Source organism: Anolis carolinensis, chromosome 3 (genome assembly GCF_035594765.1).
Source record: "Anolis carolinensis isolate JA03-04 chromosome 3, rAnoCar3.1.pri, whole genome shotgun sequence".
In the NCBI taxonomy this organism is placed as follows: Eukaryota; Metazoa; Chordata; class Lepidosauria; order Squamata; family Dactyloidae; genus Anolis; species Anolis carolinensis.
The window spans coordinates 13,456,559-13,474,946 of record NC_085843.1 but is presented as its reverse complement, the minus strand read 5'-3'; the positions used below and the strand labels follow the sequence as shown (position 1 = coordinate 13,474,946).

At 38.8% G+C, this 18,388-nt stretch overlaps 1 protein-coding gene across 26 annotated transcripts in view; it reads left to right on the top strand.

The window, feature by feature from the left end:
- dlg2 (discs large MAGUK scaffold protein 2) overlaps positions 1 to 18,388 on the top strand; it is a 1,295,060-nt gene that overhangs the window by 856,587 nt on the left and 420,085 nt on the right. The window lies entirely within an intron of this gene.

Below are 18,388 nucleotides of genomic sequence, written 5' to 3'. Positions count from 1 at the left end.
GAAAGAAGTAATGTCTATTTCGAATGATGCCTCATCCTGCCAATTTTAGCTTCTTGTCAACTCTTGGCTTCAAAGCACTCTATCATGATCGGAGAAAATGTCATAATTTTTTTTTGTCAAGCATTTTGTTGTTTTGTAAAATTTGCCAATGTCGGGAAAAGGGGGCATGGTTTGCTTTTATTGTAATTCACAAATATAGTGTCTTGTTGTGGGTCAAAAGATGGAAATGGTAGGAAAGAGAGCCACAGAATTACTGAAAATTATTTTAAGGAATAGCCAGGGTTGGAATACCTGCAAAACTAAAGGGCTGAGATTGTGAGATCTTTCTTTTTGGTTGCTGTGTCTGTGTGCGCGTCTGTGTAATTAAAACATGTATAATGAATTAGTTTAGGTCTGAAGTTTTTAAATTAGGCTCTCCGCAGAGTTACTTCGATCCAGTTATGCCAAGAATCGTTATGCTAATGGGATCTCAAGAGCACAAAATGAAATAAAATAAAAGGCAATGATTCTCCAATTGATGTAAATGCTGAAAAATATCCATAATTTCTGCCTTTCAGATGCATGAAAAAAATGTTTGTCTGCGCATTCTTGTTTCATGTCTCTACCAGTCACTTTACATTTCTTGAAAAATTCTGCCAAACTGCCTTCTCAAATCATGTGTATGTTATTTAAATTAATACCACAGAGTGATATCACAGAGAAGAAACAAAATCCTAATGAAGGATCTAGGTCAGGATACAGTAATTTGTAAGATAAGAATCCCATATGATTGACTTAAAGAAATACTTTTCTGATGTGTTTTTGAGGTGAAAGTGAATATTCACTATATCCAAAAGCAGCAAGCAGTACGTTGTGGTGTAGCATTTTGCCTGTATAATGTGTAACATGTGATGTTCTAATGGAGAAATACCTTCAATACGCATTTAAATATAATCAATTTAATTATCTTCCTGAAGCCTTTTTGTAATGGAGAAAAATACTATACAGTTAATTATATGAAAATGAAGGCTAAAAAAGGGAAAATTGAATTGCTACTAATCAGCCACGTTTTGTCTGCTTGAGTTTTGGAAGGCTGGGCAGGTTTCAGATTTATGAGGGAAAGGACAAAGACTATTGGGATATAACTGAAAGTCTAAACCTTGTTTCTCTTTAAGAGTTGTTATTATTGACCTAAAACTGAGAGGGTTTTTTTCAGAGGGAGAGAGCATTGAAAAGAATATATGGTGGAATTTTATAAGTTCTCTTTTTTTGAATATACTATATTTTAAATATTTGTTTAGGAAAAAAAAACAATTTGCAGAAAAATACATATCAAAGTGTAGTTCTACTAACCAAACCAGTGCCCATTATCTTAAAAGCTGGAAGCTAAGGGCACTTTTGAAAAGAAGTTACAAAAAGGCACATTAGAGAGCCAGGAAACCCATATTTGTGGGTTTAACTTGACAGAGTTGCAAGGCCATTACATGCTAATCAAGCTGAGCATTTGCAACATTGACACTTGCCTCCAACAGACAAGAGTTCTTTTTCCCACCCTGGACTTTTCATAGATATATAGACCTCACTTGCCTAGTTTCCAACAGTCCCCACAACCTCTGAGGATGCCTGCCAAAGATGTGGGTGAAACGCCAGGAGAGAATGCTTCTGGAACATGACCACACAGCCTGAAAAACTCATAGCAACCCAGAGATTTTGGCCATGAAAGCCTTTGACAACACAGATTTGATTATTAGTGGATCTGATTAATATGGTCTATCTCGAAATCTCTAGGTCCTCAAGGGCAACTCCACAGATGACCTTGGGAAAATCACACTTTCTCAACCTCAGAGGAAGGCACTAGTAAACTCTCTTTAAACAAATCTTGCCAAGGAAAAACCCATGATAGGTTTGTCTTAGGATTGAAACAGATGAACCCGAAGCTCTCCGACATTTCAATAATTGTATGTTCCTACTCTATCAATTTATAATGTCATAGATTTATCATTGTCGTTAATTTCTAAAAATCAAGTGTTTTATTCAATAGTCTAGAATTGGGAGATAATGCTATGGGTTTGTATCTAATAGTGTTCTTTTGCCAGTGGAACAGGCCCCATTAATGAATGATAGTTCCCATTTCATCCTGCAACACCCCATTCATGCCCTGAATACATTCCAGGGGACCTTTGGGAACAGATTTGAGAAGAGAATGAAATGCACACATTACATGAGCCAAAGTCCATTTGTGGCAACGTTGGACATGACCAATAATGTGTGTATATATATTTGCTTTCAGCTTGAGGTCACATTTGGGTGCAGTTAGTTTAATGTGTAAGAGATTGCACTTTTTATGGTTTATTTTTCAGTTGTGAAAATATAAATAACTGCCACTACTTTGGAGGATTTGGAAATTCAAAAGCACACACCAGGAAGAATTTTAAAAAGAGAAAACTATTGCGTTAATTCCTGTTATCAAATTTCAATTTTCATCTAGGCCAGAGAGAAACTCTTAATAGGCTATTCAAGACTAACAACCCCAAAATAACATCTCTAATAGCATGGATAACTGAAAAGAAAACTTGCATATGATATCTTGCTCCTGCTAATTGAAAAGTTGTAGTGCTTCACCCCAACAAGTTCCACTACATCACTGCCATTCTTTGGAGTATGATAAAAGGACTTTGGTGATGAATTTTCCTCCATATAGCTCAGAGATAGGTTGGATGAGATTTTCCACCTCTAGTCACCCTTGCTGCAACAGTTTAGTTGGCTTCCAGTCCATTTCCAGATACAATTAAAAGTGGTTGTTTTGACCTATACGTAGCTTGGCTCCTGATTATTTGAAGGGCCATTTGAACTCTAGGATCTTTTAGGGTCTTTCTAGGAGGCCTTTTTATTTGTGCCACTGCCTTCTCTGGGGGCTGTTTTGCTGGAGAAGGGGGAGAGGGTCTTCCTTTTGGCTGCTCTGAGATTTGTACCTCCCTCCCTAGAAAAGCCAGGATGGATCCGTCCTTCCTCTCCTTCCATCAAAACATTTTTGTCTATTTTAAGGGTGTGTAAGGATTTGTAAATGCCTTTTAATAGTTTCAATGTTATAAGTTTTTAAATCTTATAGTTATATTTTTATTTTTATAGAATCATAGAGTTGGACTAAGGGCCATCCAGTCCAGTCTGCCAAGTATTGCCATGTAACTTGCATTGCCTTAAAAATGTTGTTAGCCTCCTTGAGGCCCATTAAAGGTAGAATATGAAATAAAAATAATGATAATTATAAAGTTGAACACTTCACTCAAATATTCATAGATATTCAGTAATAGATTGCTATTTATTCCTGTATTATTTTTCCCCATTTGGGGACTTATTTAGTAGCCCATTGGTCCCTTTTAGTCCTCCAGAGGCAGGAAATGAGCCCCCAGACTCATAACATCTGCCAACTCCTGTGATAAATGCATACAAGGCAATATTGGGAGGTTCCGATGGTAATGGAGCAGTGGATTGGTCTTGGTTTTTAGACTAAAAATGAAAGGGGTTGGCTTAAGTATAGACATCAGCACCTTGGATAACACTTTTAAAAGTTGTGGTTAAAACACCAAATAGGTGAAGGGAGGCCATGTAGAAAGTGGAACTAGTTACTTTTCCTATTGGTCCAGAGACTAAAGCATAAACCAATGGATTTAAACTGCAAGAAAAGAAGCCCCATCTAAACATTAGGGAGAACTTCTTCACTGTAAGAACTGCTTAAGAGCAGGGTACTGTCTTGGAAGGTGATGGATTCCCCTTCTTTGGCAGTCTTAATACTAAGGTTGGGTATGGCAGACAGTTGAACAAGATGGTCTTTGCAGTCCCTTCCAGTTATAAGATGCTATGATTCTATGGATTCACTTTTCCACCGGCATCAGATCTGCCGGCTTCCATGACTAACAGATGCACATGTACCCAACTTTCCCAGTCCACCCACTCTAAATCCTTGGAAATGAATAGGAGACTGAACAGAAAGCGAGGGCACCCACGGCTGTGTTAAGCATGGCATGGTATTAACCCTGTCAGCTGGTGCCATGAGTCTTATTAGCTTGGATTAGGGATAGTGAGAGGTTTAATTTGATTTATTTTGATAAGGATTTGCCAGCATTTGTAAACTTCTCTATATTGATACAGGAAGAAATTGTGCTTTCAAAGAATCAAAGATGAGCAAAACCAAAGCTGATAGATTTGTTCTTCTAGAGCAGTGGTTCTCAGCCTGTGGGTCCCCAGATGTTTTGGCCTTCAACTCTCAGAAATCCTATCGGCTGACAACTGGCTGGGATTTTTGGGAGTTGAACGCCGAAACATCTGTGGACCCACAAATTGAGAACCACTGTTCTAGACCCAACATTTTTGGGGGGCCAAGATTCTCTGTTTATATTTTATTTTATTTTCCTGATGATCATCCTTAACATTTATATTTCAGCTAATTCTGACCAGTACCAATAGGAGAAAACGTAGTTTCAGGTTGTCTTCAAAGAGTTTATCCCAAATTCACATATTTTCTCTTATTTGACTGGATATGAAAACAAAACTGAGAGCCCCCTTTCCCCCATCTTGAATCATGTATATCAGTGACAGATGCTTGAAGAAGAATAATAAATAAAGGAAGATGGATGTTCCTTGATTCATTCAATGTTAATAAATCATTCCATTTCTGAAGGGCAACAGAAGTGTAGAATCGGTGAATTTTTCAAAATAAGTTTTCATACATCTTTATTTAGGATAGCTCATGGTTTACACTAGAATATAACTCTTTCCAAAGTTAATGGGGGGAGATGTGTCCCAGTTCTGTCATAGGTTTCCAACATCATTCAATATGAGCATTATTGTCCAGTATTGTCAATAGTTTTAAAGGGTGTTGTGTTAATAGGATTTCTACCTGAATATTTAATGTCATCACAGACTATTTGGGGATTACTCCAAATTCTGTGGTGGCAAATATCCTAAATGTTTACTGATTTATAGCTACTTATATTTGTACAGCTAACTTTGAAAACTGACTCTATTCTCTGGGGGAACCCAAAGAACAAAGTGATTTCAGATGCTCTTTTAAAAATAACCATAGTAATAATAGTAATAGTAATAATAATCATGTATTTCTTTTCAAATTGAGCAGTTTGTACCCCAAACACATCTGGTTCCAAGCATTTCAGATAAAGGATACTCAACTTGCAGTTGGTAAAGGACATGTGTCAAAGGGAAAACCTAGGATGTGATGTATTGTAAATTGCAGTGTGATGCATCCACATGATAAAGAATTTAATAATACCCATTTTATATAACACTTTCTAAGCATTTTGCCTGTCTCTCTGTTTTTATTAAATCTCTCACTTGCATTTCCCCCTGATATGTGGCTTCTCATCATACTTAGATCTAAAAAAATTGTTATTGGTCACTCTGAATGGTAAATAAGCACCAGAAGGGGAAAATCTACATTTCTATATACTACGGCTTTCTAGGTATTTTTGAGACCTCCTAGAAGGTGTTGGTTGTGATCCCAAAACACCTGAATTGCTTGGTCCCTAGGTGTCTGAGGATCTACTTTGTCTTGTTGCAAACCTACCTTCAGAGATTACCCAAGACTTTTTGCTTTCCGAGATTAAGAAACAGAGCCCCCACTTTTTGACTTACTTAAATCAAGTATCAAAGTACCTGAGGTCAGCTGGGTTTACTTACTTATTTATTAATTTTATCAAATTTTATTTGAGTGGTGATGAAAATAATATTATATTCCATTTCCTTGGAAAGAACAGGGTCTCTTGACACTCGGGACATTCTGTCTTTATTGATTTATCTATACACATAATATATGTGAAAAATGTTTATGCGTATATGTGGCAGAGAAGTCCATTTACACAGACAGCCTCCAGCCTCAACAAACAGCTACATCCCACAGTGCAGAGGAGCCACCAAAAGCACTCCCTCCACTGATATTGCAGGTTATAGTGAGCTCCACATCCCAGGGTTCCTTTCTCTCTCCACTGGTGTGGATTTTGCATGATCCCTCCCACTGCCTCTCCCTTAACCGTTTCCTATTCTTTTATATGTTGCACAGCAAACAGAGGACTAGATCAGCAACTGAACAGGGGTTTAGGGAACTGACTCAACAGGATGAAATTGTAGTTCACCTTACATCAAGACACAGCACTGTGACCCCCACCCACAATGGGCCTGGACCACATTTGGCACACAGAATCCATATGATCAGATTTGGGGGGGAATTGTCCTTAATTTATAGGAACTGTAGTTCACCTACATCCAATCGTGCTACTAATTAACTAAATGATATTACCTAAAATCCCAAAACAAACAATTCCTTTTTCAAATACCCCGGGCACTGCCAGGTACCCAAGCTAGTTTAAAATATTTATAAGTCAGATACTCAGTATGGTGTAGTCATTTGACTGTTATTGAACCCCGAGAATCATGAGCAAACTGTGACTTTAGGCCTATGTAAACAATGGGGGGAACTGGCCCCAAGTGTTTATATGGTCATCCCATATTCCTTGGGCCATCCTGTATTCCTGGGGACACAGGATGATACGAATCATCCCCTTCCTGAACTTGTCATTCCAACAGCCCGCAGGCATGACATGTCTAATGTCTCTCACTTGTTGCCTGGAACGACGTTAGCAGGAGTGTCAAGTTTATTGGAGCTGAGAGGGGGAAAGGAAGTGATTTCCGCTCCCCTCACCATGTTGGCTTCCCAGCCTATGTCACTCCAAGTGACCAGTGACCTACCAATATCATGCCCACTTGCACCACAATGACAAGAATGGGAGCAGGATGGTTGCCTGCCAGTCCTGACCTGAATTTGGCAATGTTGGGTGCTCAAGTCTCCCTCCTCCTTCTGTTATGTTACAGCCAAGGGCATGGTAGTAAAAACTATCTAAGGACTGAGCTGGATCAGCCATGGGAGAAAAGTCAGGGTAGAAGTATCTCATGTTATGTGTAGCTATCAACTTAAACTTGTGAAGGGTTTGTCCATGACACAAAGCCTCCACTGAGGATCTAAACATTCAGGCAGGCTCATATGGGAGGGGAGAGCCAGCATGTATATTGGTTTGAGCATCAAGCTATTACTCTGGAGACCAGGGGTTGAATCCCCACTCAGCCATGGAAACCCACTGGGTAACCTTGTGTCTTCCAGCCTCAGAAGAAGGCAAAACTTGTTTATAAAACCCTGGGATGGGATCACTTTAGTAAAGGTAAAGGTTTTCCTCTAACATTAAGTCTAGTTGTGTCTGACTCTGGGGGGTGGTACTCATCTCCATTTCTAAGCCAAAGAGCCAGCATTGTCCGAAGATGCCTCCAAGGTTATGTGGCTGGCATGACTGCATGGAGCACCATTACCTTCCCATCAGAGTGGTACCTATTGATCTTCTCACATTTGAATATTTTTGAACTGCTAGGTTGGCAGAAGCTGATTCCAACAATGGGAGCTCACCCTGCTCCCTGGATACGAAATGCCAACCTTTCGATCAGCAAGTTCAGCCGCTCAGTGGTTTAACCCACTGTGCCACTGGGGGCTCACTTTAGGGTTGGCATAAGTCAGAAACAACTTGAAGGCAAACAACAGCGTCATATTACAAGAATTCTGGGATATCGTATATGTAGAAGCAAATGATGGTAAGGATATGGTAAAATGCAATGGTATAAATAAAATGAAAATGAAATCATGAAAAATATCAAAACCCACCCATAAAGCTGAGTTGTCTATAGTCAAAGATGACTGAATAACAAATAGCAAGAGCAACATATTACTTGTGAAAAGTGCAAGGCTCTCCTCCCTAGTTTTATCCTTACAACAAGCCTGTGTGGTAGGCTAGTCTGATGGTGTGTTTTTCATCTTGAGTGAGCTCCATGACCCAAGAATTTGAACTCATCTGTCACACCCTAGTCCACCATTTTAACCACTACAACACCCTCTCAGTCTTTCAGATGCCCTGCTTCTATTTTGCAAATGGACGACATTCCCTGACCCAGATCTCTCCCCTCAGCCCCATCACTTTTCCTAGCAAAACCTCTTCCTTACGCTCAATGCAGCTGTCAGCAAACGCTATCCATTTCCTCCTGTGCATGTAAAAAGCCCTTTTGCCTGATCCAGAAGAGTCGTCGTCTTGTCTTCCTCCATACCCGTTCTGTTTTCAAGTAATATGCTTCTGCTTGCTGTATGCTCGGATGATATGTAATTAAACTAGACAGCAAGGACGGCTGAGAAATGGTCATTAGAGTCATATTTGCAGTGTTCGCAGAAGCGCTTGCTCTGAATTGTAAAAGAAACAAGGGGGAGGGGAAATATGCCATCATCCCAGAAATACTCCTCTGCCCATTCCCTTCTCAATAATCAACATTAATGTTGGCTCTGGTTGAAGGCTGCTTACTCAGAATTGTATTATTGGTGCATGCAGTTAATTTCATGGAAATTTAGCTGTCAAGGAGAGAGCCAGCAATCCACAGACATTGAAGTCAATGGGCATTATGCCATTGGCTTTGGCAGGACATGGATCACCTCTTCTTCTTTTTTTTGCCCCTTGTAAAATAAGCCCTTTCAAATTAAGAATGCAGTGTGAAACTACTACTACTACTGCTACTACTACTTCTTGTTCTTCTTGATTATGATAGACTTACACATTGCAAAGTCTTGACATATTATTATTATTATTATTATTATTATTATTATTAAACAACTTTATTTGTACCCCGCTAGCATCTCCCGAAGGACTCGATGCGGCTTACAAAGGCCAAGGCCTCAACACACAATATAACAATACAAAACAAAAAGCAAATTAAAAACAATTAAAACAGTATAAACAACAAGCAATAACAATACACTAAAACACAATAGAACTGGGCCGGGCCAGAGTAATGGGTACAAGATTAAAAGTGCTGATGTGACAGGTGATATATAAGGCTTATAGGGCAAGTGCAGAGTGCGATATGCGATCTTAGTTCTAATAAAGTGCTTATGGGACTTGGTATTGGAGATTTCCTATTAATCTGGGAAGGCACATTGGAACAGCCAGGTCTTCAAGTTCTTTCTAAAGACTGCCAATGTAGGGGCCTGTCTTAATTTCTGAACTTTAATTTCCGTTCTCTACATCTGCATAGTACCAGAGTTTCTAGATAAAACATGGAATATTTCCCTGGAGTTTTTAATTAATTCAAGACTTTTGGGGAGGCATTTCCCATCCTTCCATCCCAGTGGAGTTTCTTTGATCCTTGGCTCAGTAAGATTCCACAAAGTGCCCAGTAATGTATAAACTGGGTACCTTTGACACAACATCATGATTCCACATTAACTGCCATAATTACATCCTGTTTAATCCTAGGATTTGTAGTTTGATGATGAACTAGACCTCTCTGCCTGAGGATTCTAAATATCCATCTCTAAACTCTCAAGGATTCCATAGGATGGAAATACAGTAGAATCTCGCTTATCCAACATAAACGGGCCAGCAGAATGTTAGATAACTGAAAATGTTGGATAATAAGGAAGATTAAGGACAAGCCTATTAAATGTCAAATTACATTATGATTTTACAAATTAGGCACCAAAACATCATGTTTTACAACAAATCAACAGAAAAGGCAGTTCAATATACAGTAGCGTTATGTAGTAATTACTGTATTTACGAATTTAGCACCAAAACATTGCAATGTATTGCAAAGATTGACTACAAAAATATTGACTACTAAAAGGCAGACTGCATTGAATACAAAATGTTGGATAAATGAAGGTTGGATAAGCGAGACTCTACTGTACATGTATAACCCCTTATCTGCAAGGGATACATTCCTGAACTTACATTTGCTAGTAAAAATAGTAGATAATAGCTAACCATGTTGAACAAATGACTTCTGGCAGAACCAGACCACAGGTTGGTGATCCTTGATTTAAATAGACCCAAATTGGCTATGACTGCCAGTATGTGTTGTGTTGTAGGGGTAGTGAGAGGAAAAGCTTTAATAGTGAGTAGGGGGGCAGAGAGAAAAAAAGCAAGCAGAATGTGGTGACATACCTGAATTAAACTGGGGATTTAGGGAGAGTTCAAACAAATCTTCTCAAAGATCTTATTTGGCTGATTGCTTTCAAAGGGTATCTGGAAGTGAGCAGTCTCATTGGTTGAGTCCACCGGTTGGCCAAACTTGAATTACATGGACCCAGAATGGCTGGACATGTTTGAGTGTGTAGATGTAAGGGTCTTTTCATATAGGTGTATGTAAAGGGTCTTTTCAGTATTTGGTTCCCATTCAAGAAGATTCCACCTGAACATTAGGAAGAACTTCCTGACTGTAAGAGCTGTTCAGCAGTGGAACTCTCTGCCCCAGAGTGTGATGGAAGCTACTTCTTTTGAGACTTTTAAACATCTTTTGGTGGCCATCTGTCAGGGGTACTTTCTGCTTTTCCTGAATGGCAGAAGGTTGGACTGGATGGCCCATGTGGTCTCTTCCAGTTCTGTGATTCTATGATTCAATAATTATGGAACTGCTCCATTATATTCCCCTCTCTCCAATTTCTTTTTAGTGGCTTCAATTGTTGAAATAATTTTTACTGGTTGTTAGATTGATGTCCTAATATTTTGAGGGTGGCTCATTAAACTTCCATGTTTTATAAACTGCTTGCGGTTTTAGTTACTAGACATTGTTTTACTGCCCTACTTGTTTATTTCTTGTCTTGATTTGTAGCCATTTTTAGAGACCCTCTGACTTCTTGAAGCAGGCATATAGATTCTGAAATAAACGAATAAGGGTCTCCATGTGCAACCATGGGCTAGAGGTTGGAACTTAAACACTCCATCAGTCATCCTCCCCGTGTATTTGAAGTTTCAGCATGCCATCCGTTTCTGGAGTGCTGATAACATCAACCAGCTGCTGTGCTATTCAGACAGAGGAGGAACTGAATGAGCTGATTCTGTAAAAAAAAATGTCTTCCTGAACAGATTTCTGTCTATTCAAAGATGATTAATGCTATTGTTTCCCATTTCAAAAAAGCACCAGCTCTACTCTGAAGATGCTTTGTCCCCTATTCATCCTTAGATAGTCTGTCTATATGTTTAAGTATCTCACTCACACAGCAGTTTTAGCCATGGCGTTTTTCACAAGTGACTTGGCTGCATACAGTAGGCCTTCTACTTTCATAGAAATTAGGGGTGTAGGATTCTCACATAATGGGGAAAACCAAGAATCAGTAATGCTAATATTTTTAACCTAAGAGAACCTTTTCTGTGACTCTCCGAGTACTCTAGGTGCTCCAAGAGATTTCTAAAGAGACTATATTAATCAAATCCACAAAAGTTGAATTCACAAATCTGGAAGGTCGACTGTATTCCATTTTTTTCTTTTGATTTTGTGTCTATTCACATCCTTACTCAATAATAAAATGGCATTTTTGTCCCCATCACGGTCCCAATTCAAGGTAGGACCTTTTGAAACCAAATGGGATGGTGTGCTTTTTTTAAAACTCCTCGACTCCATTTTGGTAAACAATTCTACATCACTGTCAGTCTCCAAAGCAGTACTGCTATTCCCAGCCTGGAGAAGAACAGGTAGCCACGTGTCTTGTAGAAATTAAATATAATGAAGCACTTAGAACCAAAAAGAAGGGGCAGCTGTAATCCATGGAATATAGAGAAGGAGTGGGGCAACTTCATGAATAAAGGTAAAGGTTTTCCCCTGGCATTAAGTCTAGTTGTGTCCAACTCTGGGGGTTGGTGCTCATTTCCATTTCTAAACTGAAGAGCTGGCATTGTCCATAGACACCTCCAAGGTCATGTGGCCGGCATGACTGCATGGAGCACCGTTACCTTCCCACCGGAGCGGTACCTATTGATCTACTCACATTTCAATGTTTTCAAACTGCTAGGTTGGCAGAAGCTGGGACTAATAGCGAGCGATCACTCCGCTACCCGGATTTGAATCGCTAACCTTTCGGTCAGCAAGTTCAGTAGCTCAATGGTTTAATCCGTTGCGCCACCAGGAGCTCCTCAACTTCATGAATACTATGCCCCAGTTTCCCTCCACTTTCTGCAAACCATATTGCCCCACATAACAAACCCACATACATCTGTTAATGACATCAGGAAGTTGGGCGAGGATATTTCCATGTGTTTCCACACATTTAGGGGTATTTCCTCATGGTTTGGGGGCCAAAATTGTTTGAAAAATCATGCCAATTTTAAAAAAAAATGGGGAAAAGCTTGTGGGGGTTGGGATTTTTTGAGGGCTTTAGGGCCACTTTGCAGTCCAGGAGCCACAATGTGCCCACCCTTAACTATCAGTCCTATTTCTGTCCCATTGTATTCCCACATAAATCTGTGGATTTTTTAATGCATGAGAATTCTCATTTCCTTGTTCGCATTTTCCTGTTAAATATTCAACTGTGCATTTCCCTCTGACATCTGCATTTTGCTTTGAGCTGAGAATAGCACTGCAAAGTTCAAAGAGGGATTGCTCTTCAAGTTTGCCCAGGTCCCTTGAGCATTGAACTATGGTCACATTTCCTGAGCAGTCCCTGTTTTTTGTTTTGGTATTCTATTTTAGGAGGAGCCTCCAGTGGTGCAGTCAGCTAAATCACTGAGCTGTTGAACTTGCTGACTGAAAGGTCGCTGGTTTGAATCTGGGGAGTGGGGTGAGCTCCCGCTGTTAGCCCCAGCTTCTGCTAACTTAGCAGTTGGAAAAAATGTACATGTGAGTAGATCAATAGATACCGCTCCAGCAGGAAGGTAACAGTGTTCCATGCAGTCATGCCAGTCACATGGCCTTGGAGGAGTCTATGGACAACACCGGCTCTTCGGCTTAGAAATGGAGATCATGTGGTGGTCTTGTGGGAAAACAGGTGAATTTTGGAAAGTAATACATACTGAATGTAAAAAAAAATACTTTAAAAAGACTTCTTAATGAAACCTGAAATTTATCTTTTAGATATGTTTCATTTTGATATTTTCGGGGACTCAAATATAGACAAGTTATTCACATTCTTTACGACAGCAGCCAGAATGGTGTTTGCCAAATTCTGGAAACAAGATATAATCCCTACTAAGACACAATGGATAGATAAAATTATGGAAATAAAAGACATGGACAAATTGACATATATGCTAAGACAGAGCAATGGAAAAGGAATTAAAATGACAGACTAGACACTGAGAAATATATAGACAAATCCAAAATAAATTAAAGACAACAGGAATTCTAGATAACAGAAGAAAATATTCTTTATTTTTAATTTTTTTTTAAAGACATACAAAGACTGGATAAGGATGGGATAAAGGATGGTGAACAGAAGTCATTTTTAAATTATTAATAGTATTTTATTTTATTTTTTATTTTTCTTTCTTTTTTTGTGTAGGATAGGTAGGCAAGGGGAGTTTGGTTTTCTGGTTTTTTTTCTTCACTTTCCTTTTAAAACTTGTTCTCACTCTTTCACTGTATACTTTTGGAAAAACTGCATATATATATATATATATGTGTGTGTGTGTGTGTGTGTGTGTGTGTGTGTGTGTGTGTGTGAAATGGAGATAATTTTTGAGACCATTCATTCCATTGCTTTCTGTGAAATGCATTTCTTAAGGTGTTCTAAATCTTGCAGGATAGGAAGCCTTGTAGATAACTTCTCTTGGCTAGAACTGGAAGTGTATGGCTTAACGGTGTTGGTTTCAAAGAGGTGTTAAGAGAGGCAACTAAAGACAGCATTCTTTTTGCCATAGTCCACTCACGACCCCCTCAAGCTTCATTAATTGTATTTCAGACACAGCTGAAGTGGTGTCACATCACTTCTGGTCATTCATTTGGGGCAATATTGAGTCTTTTAAAACATTAGCAGAAGAGCTGGAGGTACTGTGAGAGAAACACACAGCAACAATTGAAATGAGTTTGAGGTTGTTCTGAATTCAAAAGGGAGTGCACAAAACATAGGGAGGAGAATGGTTTAGGAGCCACAGAAGTGGGATTGAGCGACCAACAATAGCCCACAAATCTCCCTTTCACCATCCAATATTATATGGACAGTTGGCAAATTGTTGAACAGATTCCTCCCGCCTGAATGTAAGCACACACCGTGATGTTCTGAACTCGCTTCTTGAATTGGCTGGCATTTATGATGATTGCCCTGCCATATGGCACCCCTGGTCTGCTCTTAGTGATCAACTCCTGCTTGAGACTTCGCATGTAGCTCCAGACAACCATCTCCTTGTTGTTAAAATTTGAAGACATGGGCGTGTTAGTAGGGAATATCAGGGATCACTTTGCACATTACAGACTGTGCGTTCAAAGTTGGTACCATAAGCTTTTGTGGACTAATGGGGCTGGGCTGTGGTGCAGGCTGGTGAGCAGCCTGCTGCAATAAATCACTCTGACCATGAGGTCATGAGTTCAGGGCCAGCCCGTGGCAGGGTGAGCACCCGTCAATTAAAATAAAAAATAGCCCCTGCTCGTTGCTGACCTAGCAACCCGAAAGATAGTTGCATTTATCAAGTAGGAAATAAGGTACCACTTATAAAAGTGGGGAGGCAAGTTTAACTAATTTACGACATTGGAATGAGGAAGTGCCGTCAGAGTGAATGATGAAGCAGCTGCTCCCCCCTGTGGCCAGAATCGAACACCCCCTCAGAAGAAGGTTAAATTGCCTCTGCGTCTGTCTGTCTCTGTCTCGGTTAGATGTGTTTATGGGCATTGAATGTTTGCCCTATGTGTGTATAATGTGACCCGCCCTGAGTCCCCTTCGGGGTGAGAAGGGCGGAATATAAATACTGTAAATAAATAAAATAAAAAATGGTTCATCTACACTGTAGAATTAATGCAGTTTGACACTAAGTTATTCCAAAGTGTTCATGGTTCTGATCTCCCTCATAGGGCAGATCTGGGCTAATTGCGGTCTCGATAACAGTTCTAAATTGTCATAGCCTTCAACGTAACTTTTTAACTGTTGTCCTTTTAATATGCATTTTGTCGTTCTTATTTAAATTCATTCCTGTTTTGTTCTGGAAGTGTTTAACTTTTTATATTGCTGCTTGATTGGTATGTCGGTTTCCTCTTTTGCACCCCAAATAGCTACAGATAACTTACCTAGGGATGCCTGGAGTGCTGCATTGTATGGGTAAAAACCTTCAGCCCTTAATGCCACTGGGTTGCATCAGCATTGCATCCCAATAAAATCCAAGTCTATGAATTTGGTCTCCAAAATTGGGTAAGGGAGGAAACTAGGAACACTCTGGTTTGCTTGAGGCTTGTTTCTCTCAGCCTGGACAATCCACTGTAGAGCAGTCAAACAGATCTCTGTGCCTCACGTAATCTTATTTCCTTTGGACTTCCACCTTTTGAACTGGTCATCCACCTGTCCTTGGCCACATTCCTGGATGCAACTCTCTGATTTCTGTTTGCTTTTTCTGGGCATTGACTTCTGGCTAACCTGGATTGTGTCCTCATTTCCGGCTCTTCCAGCTGGCAGTTTGCAGAGACCGAACAGAGAGGACTTGCAGCTGGTAATGCTGCTGACAAAGTGTCTGTCTGATCAGTGACCAGATAAAGTCTATTAGAAACCCCATTGCACTACCTAGATATAGCACTATAATGCCCCTTTAACTGCCATGGGGTGCATCTACACTGTAGAGTTAATGCTGTTTGGCACCACTTTCAATGCTATTGAATCATGGCAGCTGCAGTTTTACGAGGTCTTTAGACTTCTCTTTCAAAGAGTGCTGGTGCCTCACCAAACTACACATCCCATGATTCCATAATCCTGAGCCATGGTGGTTATTGTGTTTTATGTTTAATCTTGGTATTAAAACATTTGAAGAAAAATGTTTTAATATGTTTATTTTATAGAATTATGTGTTTTTAGAGATGTTGTAATCTGCCTCAAGTCATGAGGAAAGGCGGGTACGAAATAAAATTACCGTATATACTCGAATATAAGCCGACCCGAATATAAACCGAGGCATCTCATTTTACCACAAAAAAACTGGGAAATCATTGACTCAAGTATAAGCTGAGGAAATTTCAGAAATAAAAATAGATACCAAAAATGACCTTAATTGAGGCATCAGTAGGTTAAATGTTTTTGAATATTTACATCAAGCTCTAATTTAAGATAAGACTGTCTAATTCTGATTAAATCATTGTTCCCATCTTCTTCAATGTAAATATGCTTATGTATCCTTTTAATAATAATAGAGTTAAATAATACATGTAATAATAATAATATATATAAGAAACTAATACATGTAATAATAAATAGAGTAGAATAATAAATGTAATAATAATAATAAGATCAGAGTGAAATAATAAATGTATTAATAATAATAATAATAATAATAATAATAATACAGTACAATAATAAATGTAATAATACCAATAATAATAGAGAAAAATAATAAATGTACCATATATTCTCGAGTATAAGCTGACCCAAATATAAGCCAACCAGGATCCTCACCTGAGTATAAGCCGAGGGGGGCTTTTTTTAGTCCTAAAAAAAGTGCTGAAAAAATAAGCTTATACTTGAGTATATACAGTATCTATTATTATTATTATTATCATTATTATTATTATTATTATTATTATTATTATTATTATTATTATTACTACTACTATTACAATGGTGTCAAACTGAATTAATTCTCCAGTGTAGATGCAGCCATGGCTACATCATATAGAATCCTGCGGTTTGTAGTTTCGTGGGAAACTACAACTCTGTAGGCTGAGAATTCTAGATATTTCTCTCTAAACTGGAAATCTCAGGATATCATGGAATGAAACTATGGCAAGCTCAAATTGGAAATGAGAACTACTTGGAGACAAGGGGTCTGATTTTCAGGTTTAATACTTTATCCCTTAAAATCCCCGTAAAGGAGGTAAAGGTAAAGGTTTTCTCCTGACATTAAGTCTAGTGTGTCCGACTCTGCGGGTTGGTGCTCATCTCCATTTCTAAGCCGAAGAGCCGGCATTGTCCGCAGACACCTCCAAGGTCCACTATAGTATTATTATTGCCCACAACCTCCAACTTGAACTCTCTCTCCCAAATATCTAGTTCTCTTGTTGTGTTTGGGTTTTAGAAAACATTTTGTATGGACTGGATACAGAAACTGGATTCCATAGCATGAAGGAAGAAAAGGGGTTACGGTAGTTATTTTCTTATCTTGCAGAGCGGACTTAGAAGAAGCACTTATTAGGATCAATTATGGCACAGTGGTTAGGATGCTGGACTGGAATTTGGATGATCCAGGTTCTAGTCCAGACTAGAATTGTTGTGAACCAGGGAAGAAAAGAACCAAATATGCCTCCTCGAGATCTATCAGTGCAAACTGCTGTTCTTGTATACCTTCAAGTTTTTTTTTCCTGACTAACTGTGACCCAAAGATGAACTTTTCATGGAGTTTTCTTGGCAGGATTTGTTTCCCTTTGCTTTGCTCTGAGGCTGAGAGTGTGTGACATGCCTAATACCCAGTGGGATCCCATGACCATGTAAATATAAGGTATATATGAGTCACCATACAGTGGGCTCTCCAGATCCTCTAGGGATCTATTCCAGGAGCCTGCCAAAAAATGTGAATGGCTGCACCCCGTATTATTTAATGGTAACAGCACGCATGTTTTAAGGTCAGCACATCATTGTGCACATTGCCGCAATTTGAAACATGAGCTGCAATTATCCATGGTGGGTTGGAACCACAGATTGGGATGGGATCACAATATACTGTATATACTCGAGTATAAGCCTAGTTTTTCAGCCCTTTTTTAGGACTGAAAAAAAAACATCCTCGGCTTATACTTGAGTGAGGGTCCTGGTGGGCTTATATTCAGGTCGGCTTATAGTCAAGTATATATGGTATATTTATTATTTTTCTCTGTTATTATTGGTATTGTTACATTTATTATTTTACTCTATTAATTATTATTATTACATTTATTATTTTACTCTATTGTTGTTACTTTTACATTTATCTTACGCTATTTTTATTATTATTAATACATTTATTATTTTACTCTATTTATTATTACATTTATTATTTTACTGCATTTATTATTATTATTATATTTATTATTTCACTCTATTATTATTAAAAGGATACATAGGCACATTTACATTGAAGAAGATGAAAATAATGATTTAATCAGAGTTGAACAGTCATATCTTAAATTACAGTTTGATGCAAAGATTCAAAAACATTTAAACTACTGGTGCCTCAATTAATGTAATTTTATTGGTATCTCGGCTTATACTGGGGGTCAATGTTTTTCCAGTTTTTTTGTGGTAAAACTAGGTGCCTTGGCTTATATTCAGGTCGGCTTATACTCAAGTATATATGGTATTCATTGCATCTTTTAGCTGTGAACACCTCTTGTTGGCAGCTCAGCAGAGGGACATTGGAAACTCAGGGCCCAGCCACAC